Genomic DNA, 14,518 nt, shown 5'->3' on the forward strand with positions numbered 1-14,518 from the left:
TGATGAAGAGGAGGATACAGGTGTGAACACATAGTCCAGCTGAACTTTTCATCTGCCTCTCGATGAGGGGGTGCAAACAGAAAGAGCTGCAGGCTTCCTCTTTTCTCCTCAGTGCGCTCAGTTCCCTTTGGACACTGGGTACTGAGAAACCGAGGCGAGAAAAAATAGACATTAAGGGAGAGAGTAGCAGAAGTAATCAAGTGAAACAGAGAGGGGATGATGGAATGAAGAGGAGGAAGAGGGATGGCTTCTATCCCACAGGAGCTTTGGGTAATAAAACTCGCCTGCACGCTCTGTTTATCTCTTAATTAATTCATGTTGGTTTGGCTCATTGGTGTTTTTTATTTCTCTACAGATTTTTGTTCTCTTTATTAGTCGCTGCTAACCTTGGAGCTGTACACTTACAGAAATCTTAATTTTCACACTTACATCTTTCTAAAGGGCTACACAAACACAGACAAAGCATGTACAACAAATAATCAGAATAAATGATAATAAACCACTGATTTTTGGTTTGGTTTTATTCAGCTGTGAAGCGCTTTGTAACTGTGTGTTTTAAAAAAGTGGCATACAAATAAAGCTAAAAGAAAATACTAATAATTAAAGTCCAGTCAGTCTCACTGTACGGAAGTGCGGAAGAGTCCTGTGGACACTGAAGACCCCTAAAAGATTGTTTACTGCAGTAACACTGCTTAATTAGTGTTTACACATGATGAGGACCCTCATTTTTCTCTGCACATACACATGGTGAGAAGCTCCCACTCCTACACTACTGTGATTAACAACACTAAGTCCTTCTTATTGCATAGTTACAGTAATGAACTTTAAATCTTTGCCGTCTCAGGTGCAGGTGTTATACTCGGATGGATGGGTATATATTAATTATTCATGCTTTCTCATATACCTGAGATTCGAATGGAAACTGCATTAACATTAGCATTTTGTGCAGGTGTTCAAATGCATGCCATCCACAGGCAAAGACCAAAGCACACAAATACACTATGGATCTCACTTGAATGAACAGCAAAACGTTTTGGTAAAATTCTTTTTATTTCGATGCCGAACACAGGAATACTCATATTTCAGTTGTCCAAGGTATATAGAAAATCAAGGAAAATCTGAATAGATGGATTCCAAGCATTCATTGTTGTGTCAGGATTGAGATTAACTTGTGTTATGTGTCATGCTCTGGCTCATGTTATACTAGGAACAGTGACTAAAGTTAAAATTCCATTTAGAATTATGAAAAATGCATCAACAAATACAGTCAAAGAATGCATATCACATGTATAGTAATTCAATATATGACTCAAACAGAAAGAGTAACTCTTCCTCTCTTAAATTGAGCTTTTTGGAGTCAGCAAGAACAATCCATTAACAGTTATAAAAAACAATATTAGTGTAGACCTGCAGTGCATTCACTCCCCACTACAAAGATAAATGCACATTTGAGAGCTTACTGGTGTGAAACCATAGAAACTAGTCTAAAGAGAAATAAAGAGATATGGTCAAATGAGTCATCTCCTACTTTTGGCAACTGGCCATGTGCATTTGTAGTGTACACTAGAAGAAGAGTACAGGTCTGAATGCACTGAGAGGTTCCACTGGCTCTGGATAGTTAGATACCCTTGTTTACATTGCTGCCGATCAATACAAAATGTATTGCCCTCATCCATAGGGCACAAGGGGTCACTAAGTAGTTTAATAATAATGGGAGTGATATCCTAGCAAACATTTCGGCATAGATTTACTGTTGGCTCACGGTCCATTTTAGATTTCAATATTGGATGGATAAAAAGTCCTAAAATGCAACTTGTGCTTACATCCTTGGCTTCATCTTACCCTCTCAACATTTTTATGTTTTACTTCCAAAAAGCAGTACACAGAGATGTCAGGCATAGAGCAAATGTTGCAGGGTGCAAGCAAGGGAGTATGCAAGCACAAGGCAAGTGTTGAACAATAAGCGTGCTAGTCAAAGACCCGGTGGCTGCACCTCTGGAAGGGGTCACATCCACAGACTCAGATTTAGAACGCTGACAGAAGAAGAAAGGAAGGTGGCGGGCCAATATCAAAGGCATGCAACAAACCACTTTCTCAGTTTAGTAAGTTTATGTATCACCAAATATTAACTGCACTAATTAACACATTATGCATATCTTCCAATAACAGTGTGTGTTTAAATAAAAGTCTGGTTGCAATCTAATGTTTGAGCAGGAGAAAATGTTTTGTTTATAGGCCTGTGTCACGACGAGTTGCACCGGTGTGTTTTTTGAAACAGGACCCAAAAGCAGTTGTGGACAAAGAGTTGCAGGTTTAAACAAAAGCAATCCTTTACTTGGATGATGGCAGGAGTTAAACATGTAACCCTAAGCAAACTAAAAAACACTAAACAAACGCTATGAAGCTCTATGACTGTGAGTATAACAATGACTAAGACAATGGTGGGGATAACAGACTAGACTTGTAGTCAAGACCGCCTAATCCGAGACCAAGACAAGACCGAGACCAGAGGGTATCGAGACCAAGACAAGACCAAGACCGAGTCGAGACGAGACCAAGACCAAGACCAAGACCGAGACAAAAAAGGTCTTTAAACTGCAGCCAGATGCTGCTTCGTTTACGGGTGTCAGGCATATTTATGTGTTTTTGCTTTCGCACAGCCCTCCTCACCACTGTCTACTGTCTCACTCACTTACTGAGAGTACAGACGGATGCTCCACTTGACTGTCGCGTCTCTCACCCTCTCTGTTTTTCACATAATGATATTATCCTATATCCTCGCATGTGATTGGCCACAATATAGAGTGATTGGAGCATAACTGAGCCACTTTGTGAGAGCTGAGCAGCGAAAGGAAATTAAGTGAGGGTAGAAATGACTGAAAGATTATTATGGTCTGTTTTGAGTTTTGTTCAAAAAAGAATGACTTCATATATATATATATATATATATATATATATATATATATACACACACACACACACACACACACATTAGGGGTGCAACGATACACAAAATTCACGGTTCGGTTCGATACTTTGGTGTCACGGTTCGATATTTTTTCGATACAAAAAAATGTTCATGCATTTTTAATTTGTCATTTATTAAAATTATAAATATATATTTTAACTCAAAAGTACAGTTTTTAAATTTAACCCTAACCCTTGTGCGTGTTTTTTATTTTGACAGCGAATGCGCACCTGCGGACCACTTATGTGCAGCCCTGGTTATTTAGCTCGTCATATTGCAGCCACAGAAATTCTTTTGTCCATGAAACCATAAAGCTGCACTTTCTTTTTGCCTTATAGTCTGATTTGTCATAACTTCTCCGTTTTGTGGTAAGCTTTTCTTTGGCTGTCACTTCTTCACCCTGACCTGTCTTATTTGGCTCAGCAGAACTAAAATGCTTTTACACGCTCACTCACATAAGCTCAGCGATTCTCTGCGCGATCAACCTCTCACATGTTTAAGCTGCGAGAGATTTCACTTGTCATGTTTGCATAGTAAGCTAACGATTAATAAGACGATGTCAGAGGAATTGGTGCACAAATTATCATCACTCACAGATCAGTGCTGTCGCTCTCTATACACAGTTCGCACGATTGCAAAGTGAAAGCAAAAAAACAAGCGCAAATTCAAACGCGACTTCAATATGTCACATATTGACAGTGGCTCACCGATGCCAATGACATAATTACCCAGCTACATTTCTGAAAGAATGCAAAAGCATTGACATATATTTTTCCTACAATAGCCCGACGGGCAGGGAAGAGAAAGATTTTGGTAGCCCGACTGAAAAAAATCGCTAGCTCCAGGACGTCGGGCTAGCGATATTGCAAGCCCTGTATCTGATTGAGGAATCACTCATCTTTTGAAAAGAGAGTTTATTACAGAGAAATGGCTCTTTCCAAAATAAAAGCTATACTATCCGCTTCTTCTGGGCTATATTCTCAGCAGCATAAGGAGAATCATGTGCTAACAGCTGTCTAAATGACTCGGCTAAAGTTAGTAGCATGCTTGCTTTTTTTTGTCTGCTTCCACTTGTCTTTGCACTAGGATGATGTCGGCGTAAATGTGCAGTCATATTCGTTGTGTTCCCACTAGTGCTTTCAGGTTAATCTCGTTGAAATGACCTTAACGCCACAACACGGCAAATCTCCGTTAACGAGCTACCGCCGATCACTCCGTGCATGGGGCTAGACGGCCAACACGTTAACGAGCTAACTGCGCTAACACACTAGTTCACACCAATGTAATTGAGCATTGCATGGCACATCCAACATACTGTTTTACTTTAGTCCATGACTCGCTTACCTTCAGGGTCATACGTCACATGAAAACCAAAATAATTCCAAACGCCAGATCTGAATGAGGTTCAATTTGCCTGTTGCAAGTAGAGCTTAACTTCTGTCTCGCTAGCTTGCCCTGCGCTCTTCCTTCTGACTATGCTGTCTGTGTTGAGCGCTCAGTGGATCTGCGCTCGACAGTGCAGCCTAGGCGGAGTAGTCGAACACAGATTCACTGAGCGCTCAACACAGACAGCATCGTCAGAAGGAAAATTGATAAAATAAATTACAAATGTTGTATTGTTCGATACATATGCGTACCGAACCGAAAGCACTGTATCGAACGGTTCAATATCGATACGAATATCGTTGCACCCCTAATTTTATTTATATATATATATATATATATATATATATATATATATATATATATATATATATATATATATATATATATATAGTTTTTTAATTAAGCAGCAAGGCAGAACAAAGTCGGGCCTGTATCAAGACACAGGGACTGAACCCCAATTCAACCAGACCCAGAACTGATCCGGAATTAAAACAGGACTACAACAGTAACCAAGAGAGAACCAGAATCAGAACTAGATGATAGTAGCACTAAAAAATCATCATAGACCTGCACTACACTTATTTAATTCTACCAAAGTACAATATTTAGATTGAGAAAAGTTTATATAATTATTTAGCCTTGTTGTGCAAACAAGCCTGCACAACTTAATAAATATGAATTTGAAAAGTAACAAATGGTATCTAAAAAGAAACACTAGGTACGAGATACATGTTCTGATGAGTTTTGGCAAACAACCATTTACATATTTACATTATTAGTTCAGTACGAATGATTTGCTTTGGTACCTGGTCAAACTTAAGCTCTCCTCTGTCTGCAGCAAACTCGCAGGCAGCAGCTTCTCCCCCCTCGCTCACATGGGTGCTGTGCTCGGTCGCCTAGTGCCTGAGCTCGGATCATACCAAAATTAGGGGGAATTTACGACGGTACGCTCTGTGCTTCGTGTGTTGTTTTTGTTTTATACAGTTGTCAGTCAGGCATCTAACTAACAAATTACACTCCAAAAGACCCCATGCTTCTGAAAAAATGACCCGGGCTTAAGCCCAGTAAGCCACCCCCCTGCTCCGCTGATGGTTGACTCCAAATCTCCCGAACACTATGTCGATTTGAGAACGCAAGACCGAAACAGCGAGACCAAGACCGAGACCAAGACAAGACAAAAGTCTGTCGAGACCAAGACCACTTAAAAGTGGTCTCGAGACATCCAACTCTATAACAGATGACCTGACAATGACATTCAGAAAACTGAGGACTTAAATACACACATGAGGCGATCAGGGGAAGTGGAGACACATGAGGAAACGGCTGATTTGGATATACATAATGATGCACAGGAAAGAGTAAATCACATGCAGTGAACAAAGAACAGACTCTTTCAAAATAAAACAGGAAACACAGAGACATAGACATGAAACGAACTAGACAACAAGAGCCACACAGACATGAACCTAAACAAACAATAAACATCAAAATAGACTAAAACTCAAAACACTGGGTCGCACGACCCAGGACCATGACAGGCCTGAATATAAGGAGAGAAAACTACTCACTATTTAATTATCACGGGAAAAACGTTTCAGTAAGAAAAAATATTTACATTTTCTGCAAGTTATGCAGCACATATTAACTCCTTATATATTTAATAACAAAAATATATGATATTTTGTGCATATCTCCCTTTGAACTGCTATTATGCACTTCTTTTATGTATAAATATAAAAACATATATAGATTTGTTTTCTGAAAACGGTGTCACTGTCTGTTTATATGATAGACCTGTTCATGCAGGTTTCACTCCAGCAGAGATATTGCTGTTGGAGTGTTTGTAGTCCGAATGCAAACATTCAATACGTCTCAGCTGTAGGGATGGGTATTGATAAGATTTTCACGATTCCGATTCCATTTTTGATTCTGTTTAACGATTCGATTCTTTATAGATTCTCTTATCGATTCTTTTTTTTTTTTTTTTTTTTTTTTAAAGGAGAACACTAAGGTCGATTAGCTTAGAACTTGTTTTATATCTTCTCTTTGAACAAGGTAGACATTTAGGAGTAACATGGCCTTACAAACCCAACAGTGAGATCTTAAGAGATCCAGCCTACGGCTCTTTACAAAAAAATTGTAAATGTAAAATAATAAAATAAATATTCGTCTGTAGCAATAACAAAGTATAACATAAATTGTTCTGTGGCAATTACACAAGAATCTCCAGTAATGTCCCTGCCTACAATTAAACACATTCACTTACCGAAAATCGGGGGCAACTGCTGTGGCAAATGGGTTCAAGCCTTTGACCACAAACTCAGTCACTGCTCGGTGACATTCGTCTATCCTGGCCTGAAAGGATAGACGAATGTAGACTGCAGCGAGAACTGGCAGCATCTGAGCCAGACTCTGTCTGTCTCTCTCATCACGGTCACCTAAATGCACAGTAATGGCAGGTTTTGTAATAAGGCAGATCGCGCTAACATAATATGCACTGTTAGTTGATTATTTACCTGCCGCATTAACGGGAGAGGACGTACAAACGTTACCGCTGCTGCTGGGTTGAGATTCACGAGTCCGAAGCAGAATTAAAAACACGACATTCATTTAAGTTCATCGCGTGTTTTGTGAGGAAATGCTTTTGCATATTCGTAGTGTTTCCTCCCTTAAACGAAGTAACTACTTTGCAAGTATTGCAAGTTGCCCTGTTGTCATCCGTTCTCGTAAAGTATAATCAAACTTTTGAGCGTTTGAGCCGCTTAGGTGCTGTGTTTCCTGCCAGGTAAATGACGCTCCGCAACGTGGTGACGTCATTCGGGGCGACTGGAATCGATAAGGGAATCGTTTGCAAAAATGGCAAACAATTCCAAGGAATTGAAACAGTGGGAACCGGTTCTCAACAAGAACCGGTTTTCGATACCCATCCCTACTCAGCTGGAGGCACAAAGTCAAGGGGCAGCACAAAAGCAGTTAATGCTAGAAGAAAATATAGGATATAAATAACACACACACACACACACACACACACACACACACACACACACACACACACACACACACACGCATTATTTTACTTATCAAATATGTTGATAACTTGTCTTAGAAAAGCACAGGGATTTGTGCTACTTCTAAAGCTAATTTTGTACCCTCAAGGCAGAGCCAAGCTAGCTCTTTTTCCATATTTTAAACATCATACTAAGTATAGTAATTTCTGAGTACAGCATTTTGCATGTTGTTCTGCATATTGTTGAAATAATTATTAGATTTTTATATTTATTTGATCCAGCAGAATCCAGATATTTCTTCAAACTCAGTTCTGTTCATGGACTGTGATTCTGTTTCTTGCTGTTACTCTTCAAAATTCAAATCATAATTGTGCAGAATTTGACTTTGCATCACAAATTATAGAATTTGCTTAATCCACAAAATATGCTGCGATGATAAACCATGAAACAGGAAGCAAAAATTCTGAACAAACATATAAAGTTTACTAGACTTGTTGGGAGTTTCCACTGTTTACAATAAGCCCCCAAACTGAACTTTAACTACATCATGTCTTAGCTTAACCCTGACCCTTCACATGCACAGATGCACACATAAACAGACTAATGGGGTAATTGATAATAGGGCTAAACTGCTTGTCATTAATAAGACATTGAACAAACACTGCACAGTCTCTGTGGACAGATTGTTCCTAAAATGTGCCACTGTTTATACAGACCACAGCATGAGAGAGGAGATAAGCACAGTGATTTAACACAGCAGAGGCCTGCATGGGTCCTAGCCCCATCTGAGATCTACTGTAGTTTAATTTATAACTCATCATCAAAACAGGCGCACCATGGTTATTAAAATAAACAAAAACTAGATTAAAACTAACTAAATGATGCATCGAGTTACAAAACCAAAATCAAAATGTTCTCTGGATGAAAATGAATTGTTGAAACCAGAGGCTCGAGGACAATGGCTTGACTGCTTTGAGCGGATAGGAAGACGACAGAAACACGCAAAAGAGCATCTCTGAATGCACAACACGTCAAACCTTCAAGCTGCTTCTGATGGTTGCTCGCAGCATGATTTGAGCATCATGTCACGAAGCCCAGATCATGTGACGCAAGGTTTCTTGAACATGACATTGAGTTCACTGTACTCCTCATAATTCACAGATATGAATCCAATAAAGTGTCTTTGGAATGTGGTGGAATAGGAGAGTCACAGGGTCCTGATGATCTTCTCCACAGGTGTTATCACTCTCTGCAGGTGTTTGGTCCATAGCAGTAGTGCTGCTGTACCATGCAGTGATGCAGCTGGTCAGTGTGCTCTCCACAATGCAGCTGAAGAACTTGCTGAGGATCTTGGCCGACATACCGAATTTCCTCAGCCTCCTCAGGAAATACAGCTGCTGCTGAGCCTTCTTGACCAGCTGTGTGGTGTTCAGTGTCCAGATGAGGTCCTCAGTGATGTAGACGCCCAGGTGTCCAAAGCTGCTCACCCTTTCCACTTCAAGCCCCGGATAAACAGCGGCTGGTGAGGCTTCCTCTTCTTCCTTGTGTCCATCATCTCTTTTGTCTTATCAGTGTTGAGGGTGAGGTTGTTGTCCTCCCACCATGACACCAGACCGGCCACCTCTGCTGTAAGCCACTTCATCCCCTCCAGTGATGCGACCAATCACTGCAGTGTCATCCGTGAACTTTAGTATGGTGTTTTCCCTACTGGAGGCAACACAGTCGTGGGTATCTACTTAGATACTTAAATTCAGAGTCTATTCAAGTACACAGTTAACAGGAAGATGTTCAGCTCTTTTACTCAGACAGTGTAACACATGAAAACAAGAGTTAGTTTGACAGAAGAGTACAGCATCAGGATGAGGAAAATTCATTTTACTGGTGAAAAGTGAAGCAATGGCTCTTTTTTGGCAGATGAGCCGACAAGTTATGAGTGGTTATCAAAGTCTGAGCCAAGAGTGGAACGAATCAGCATCTACCCTTGTCTTCTCCATTTGCTATTATATATATTAAGAGCTGTGAGGCGGCACGGTGGTTAGCACTGTTGCCGCACAGCAAGAAGGTCCTGAGTTCAATTCCACCATTAGGCCGGGGTCTTTCTGTGTGGAGTTTGCATGTTCTCCCCGTGTTTGCGTGAGTTCCCTCCGGGTACTCCGGCTTCCTCCCACCGTCCAAAGACATGCAACTTGTGGGGATAGGTTAATTGGATAATCCAAATTGCCACTAGGTGTGAATGTGCGAGTGAATGTGAGTGTGAATGGTTGTCTGTCCCTGTGTGTTAGCCCTGTGACAGACTGGCGACCTGTCCAGGGTGTACCCTGCCTCTCGCCCTATGACAGCTGGGATAGGCTCCAGCGCCCCCCGCGACCCTGAAAAGGATAAGCGGAAGCGAATGGATGGATGGATGGAAGAGCTGTGAGGCGTCGACAGAGCAGTTTATTCAAGGTCAGTCTCACTTCTTATTTAAGGGCCCTGGAAGAGGGGTAATAACCACATAGAAAACTCTCCATTTCAAAATTCAAGCTGCAAAATACTCTCTGAAATGATAAAACTGGATATATTTTCAGGAAAAAGTGTTGAGAGGGTAAAACCTCTATGAGATAAAACTATTTTTCTGCAAAAGAAACACATTTATTTGGTGTTCATGGTTGGACTGTCACATTTCTTAAACCTTTACTGCATGACTCAGTTGAAACCTATCAAACTTAAGAAATGTTCTATGAGTTGGACGTATTCAAAAAGAAAACAGCACAACATTAATTTAGAAGAGATCACAGGTTTTCTGTATTAGATACACCCACATACAATATAATACAATACAGTTTTATTTATATAGCACGTTTAAAAATCCGGAGGCACACCAAAGTGCTTCACAGTAATAAGGAGAAACAACATAAGTCAATAACAGGGTACAGATCAGCACTAGCACAGACAGAATGGAGGCACTAATAGACCAGAAGAGTTAAATAAAACAGGTATCAAACCTCAATACAGAAGGAAGGTCAGGTCATGAATACAAAACATCTAGTAAGAAGATAAAAACAGCAGTAAGATTAATAATAAAATAATACATTTAATAAAATGTTTTTATTGCACTTCTTTACATCCTCACACATCTATGCGTGGCATCTGTTTTTGAAAACTATTTGTAAGCTAAAGCTGTTTGGGTCCTTGACAAAAAGAGAAAACGATCAGATCATTTGTTTCCTATAAAACGAAAATGTCCTATCTTTAATTACACCTACATACTATATATCTGCATTTTGTATTACTGTAAAAAGTGAGAAAAGGAAGAGTGAGGTCCAATTGAGAGCAGGATAAAAAACAGAAAGGGATGCCAAGGAATACTACAACTCTGTAGTAGTTAAGAACACATTTACAATAACAACAAGCCCAGGGCCTCAAAAAATAACAAAAACTAGCAGTCCAACTGCATGGGTGTAACATTATTAAGGCAAACACTACACAAGCAGCCAGTACAGCAATCAGTCTTTTTATTGGTTGTCTCTCACTGGTAAAAGTCTTTTACTGGGTCCAAGTCCTACACATCCAATTGTCTACCAACAATTCCAATCTCAGGTCTCTTTGGCATCAACCTGTACTGCCCATGTTGTTGCTCTGCTGTTACCTGCTCTCTGACCCCCCACAATCCTTTTGTGTAGTGAGCAGGTGTTCATAATTTCTTGGATTAGAAAAACATGGGTAGGAAGTAAAAACATTTCAAAATAAAAGCATGCAAACTTCTAAAAACATGCAACTACAAAACCAAGCTAATAAAATACATGATAAAACATTAACACTGCCATTATCCTATTATTGTAATAGAGCACCATGCCAGACTACAGGTTTATGTGCGGTTCCAAGAGTGTCTAAAAATAGAGTTGGCAGGGTCTTCAGCTGTAAGGTCCCTCGCCTGTGGAACCAACTCCCAGTTTGAATTTGACCCATAGACACCCTCCATACCTTGATTAGGCTTCAAACTTGCCTTTTTGGTAAAGCTTATAGTTTAGGTTGGACAATCAACCATCCCTTAGCTACCTTGCTGCTATAGGCTCAGACTGCTGCAGGACTTCACTGTGATCCACTTAGCACTTCTTTGCCTTTCACCTCTTTCCACTGCTCACATGCAGCATGTCATTAAATATTTTCCCCTCGCTCCCTTATTCTCTGTTTCACCTTGTCTCCCCAGGCTCTTTTTTTCTTTTTTTTGTGTCATCTTTGCTTTTTCCTCTCACCCCACATCCATTCTCAGCAGATGGCTCCCCCTCCCTCATCCTGGCTCTGCTGGAGCTTTCTTCAAAATTCTGTATAGTCCTTACAGTAAATGAGTGCCCTGAGTTGACTGTTATAATTTGACACTATAGAAATAAACCTGAATTGAACCTGAATTGAATTGTACTGGTGAGTAAGCCTGCAGTACCAACACTGTCAAACCACTTCATGCAATGACATTTCAGGATCTCAGTACTCAGGAGAACAGAAAAAATGGTGGATAAAGTAAATAAAGTTCACCTACACCAGCCAAACCTCTGTACAAACGATATAAATAAAGCCATTAAAACACAATTTTGAGCCCACAGTTTAAAACTGCTTTATGCAGCACACAACAATTACAAAAACACATTAATCTCTCTTTATCTCTGAAAGGCTTTAGCTTTGTTCAACATCTGTTGAGTCACAGGTTAACTGTAAAAATATCAGATCTTTTGTACAATAGCAGGAACAAGGATAACTCTATGGCAGTGGTTTCATTTTGCTATCATACTGTAACTGATTACAGCTACAGTATGACGTTTCCTTTAAAAACAAGCATAGCTCTCAGAAAGACCAAATCTGGCTGCGTAGCTATTAAACACAAGAAGAATGATGACAGTAATTACAGTGGGAAAACAGTTTGATCCACATGAGACCTAAATGCTTTGTGCTCAAGAGGCAGATAATTATTTTTCTGCAATATCTACACCCCTCCCATTATAGTACACACAAACATATGGTCTTTTATTCTGTACACATGTGAGCAGTGTTTTTTCCTCTTACTGCACTTTTGTGGGACTGTAACCCAGCCTGTGCCTGTTTTTGGACTCAAGTACTTTTCACAATAGATCTGTCACGGCTGATTGATTCCCGCGCCACGTAGCTCCTCAAGCTGTTTTTGTCCTGATCTCAAAATAACGTCTCATAACTTTGTGTACTGCATGTACACTACTTCTTGTCCAGTGTAAACTCGGAGACTTCAACAGCACAAAAAACAGATAAAAATTAGATTATAAAAACCAGTTTCGCAGATTCTAACACCCCCCCCCCCACACACACACACACAACGCAGACACACAGCACAGATATAACGAAGACTGTGATTTCAAATCTAATACCAACCACAAAAGGTCAGTGAACCCAGAGGAAAACTGATTTTAGCCTTTGGATATTTATTCCTTCAGTATTAGATATAACTTTATTTCCTATTTTATTAAATAATTACTGCAGCCTTGTCTGAGATTCTTTCTGCTTTAAGGATTTTCATAAGATTTTTATTTTGAGGGTTAAAAAATGATACTGAACTAGAACGCAGACTAACTGTAGTTAAAAAAAAAGGTAGATAACAGTTACTGCGCTTATTTGAATTATATCCTTTTTGAGTTGCAGCAATTTTATTAGTTCCAGAAATTGTTTTGTACCATCTACAATCCATTTGCTATCATGGGTTTGTGGTTTGGGAGTGAAATTCAGATTATTGCTGTAAGATTTTTTCACAGTCAGCTGAAATTACACACAGATGGTTTCAGCATCCTGTGGGGAAGCTTTGGGGAGGATGTATGGAAGAAGTTTGACCACAGTAATATGTTTTCAGTGACCCCAAAGATATAATGTGTTTTCAGACATCCTCCCTGTAGACTCGCAACATCACAAATGCCCATCTGGGATATTATTGGGTCCCACTAGTTAAAATATTATAGGAGTTCTTAAAACAGACATTTTAAGAACTGTGGGCCGATCCGAGAAAGCGTGAGTATTTGTTCTGTTTTTGTAATACATTTGGTCTCGCTTTATTTTTGCATCAATTAACGAGATTATGGTTGCAATTTAAACACCAATTAGAGACAAAAGCTTCTTTATCAGAATTTGAAAGCAAATTTTGGGCTTCAAAATCCAATTAACGAAATCAATTTTGTGATCAGTCCCTGTTTGCCCCTATTTCCTCTGTTTTTCTTATCTTTTCCCTTCACCTCCACCCAGTCATGACAGATGGGTGCCTCTCTCTGAGCCTGCTTCTGCAGAGTGTTGCTTCCTGTTAAAAGGGATTTTGTCCTTCCTTTGCCAGGTGCATGCTCTCAGGGAATTGTCTGATCATTGGGGAACATTCTCTACATTCTTCACCTTGGATTATAAAGCTCCCTGATGATGAGGGTTGTGAATCGGTGCTGCTTAGATAAAACTAATTCTATTCTATTCTACAAACTGTTTGCCAAATCCAGGCCTCAAGTGCCGGTGTCCTGCGGGTTGCAGATGTGTTGTTTATCAAGCACAGTTGATTTAAATGGCTAAATTACCTCCTCAACATGTCTCGAAGGTCTCCAGAGGCCTGGTAATGAACTAATCATTTGATTCAGGTGTGTTGACCCAGGGTGATATCTAAAACCTGCTGGAGGCCTGGATTTGAACACCCCTGCTCTAAGTAGCTCTTCATTTGAGTGTGTTATGCTCCCTCCACTTCCTTTATACTTTGCAGGGTTTTCTCTTTCTGAGGCCGTATGTTGGAGAAGATGGTTAAACTGACTGGGGTTTACCTGTGTAAGGCTCACAACAGGTACAGCCTAGTAGTATATGCAAAAAAAGGGAAATAACTGTGTTATTCCCCAACAAACACATAAATAACAGTAAAACTGTGTTTTGCTTATAGATTTTGTTTGATCAGGTTCCAAGGCTGGTAGTAGCTGTGACAGCTTTTTACTAGTTGCTGCTGGTGCTACTGTTGAGAATGCAGCAGCAGCCCTGACAGCTGATATGTTGGTCATTTTCTACACTTATTTCTAGTTTCTTTTCCTCTTTTAGCTTTTCAGCTCCAACTTTTCACTTGTTTGTCCATCTTTATAGATCACTTTTTCCACACTAACCTGTTGATTGGGCAATCCAGTGTCAGCTATGAAAAAGGGCTGCT

This window comes from Mchenga conophoros, linkage group LG6, assembly GCF_057382185.1.
Source record: "Mchenga conophoros isolate Kocher_MC1m ecotype Shallow Benthic linkage group LG6, M_conophoros_male_GT1.1, whole genome shotgun sequence".
Taxonomy (NCBI): Eukaryota; Metazoa; Chordata; class Actinopteri; order Cichliformes; family Cichlidae; genus Mchenga; species Mchenga conophoros.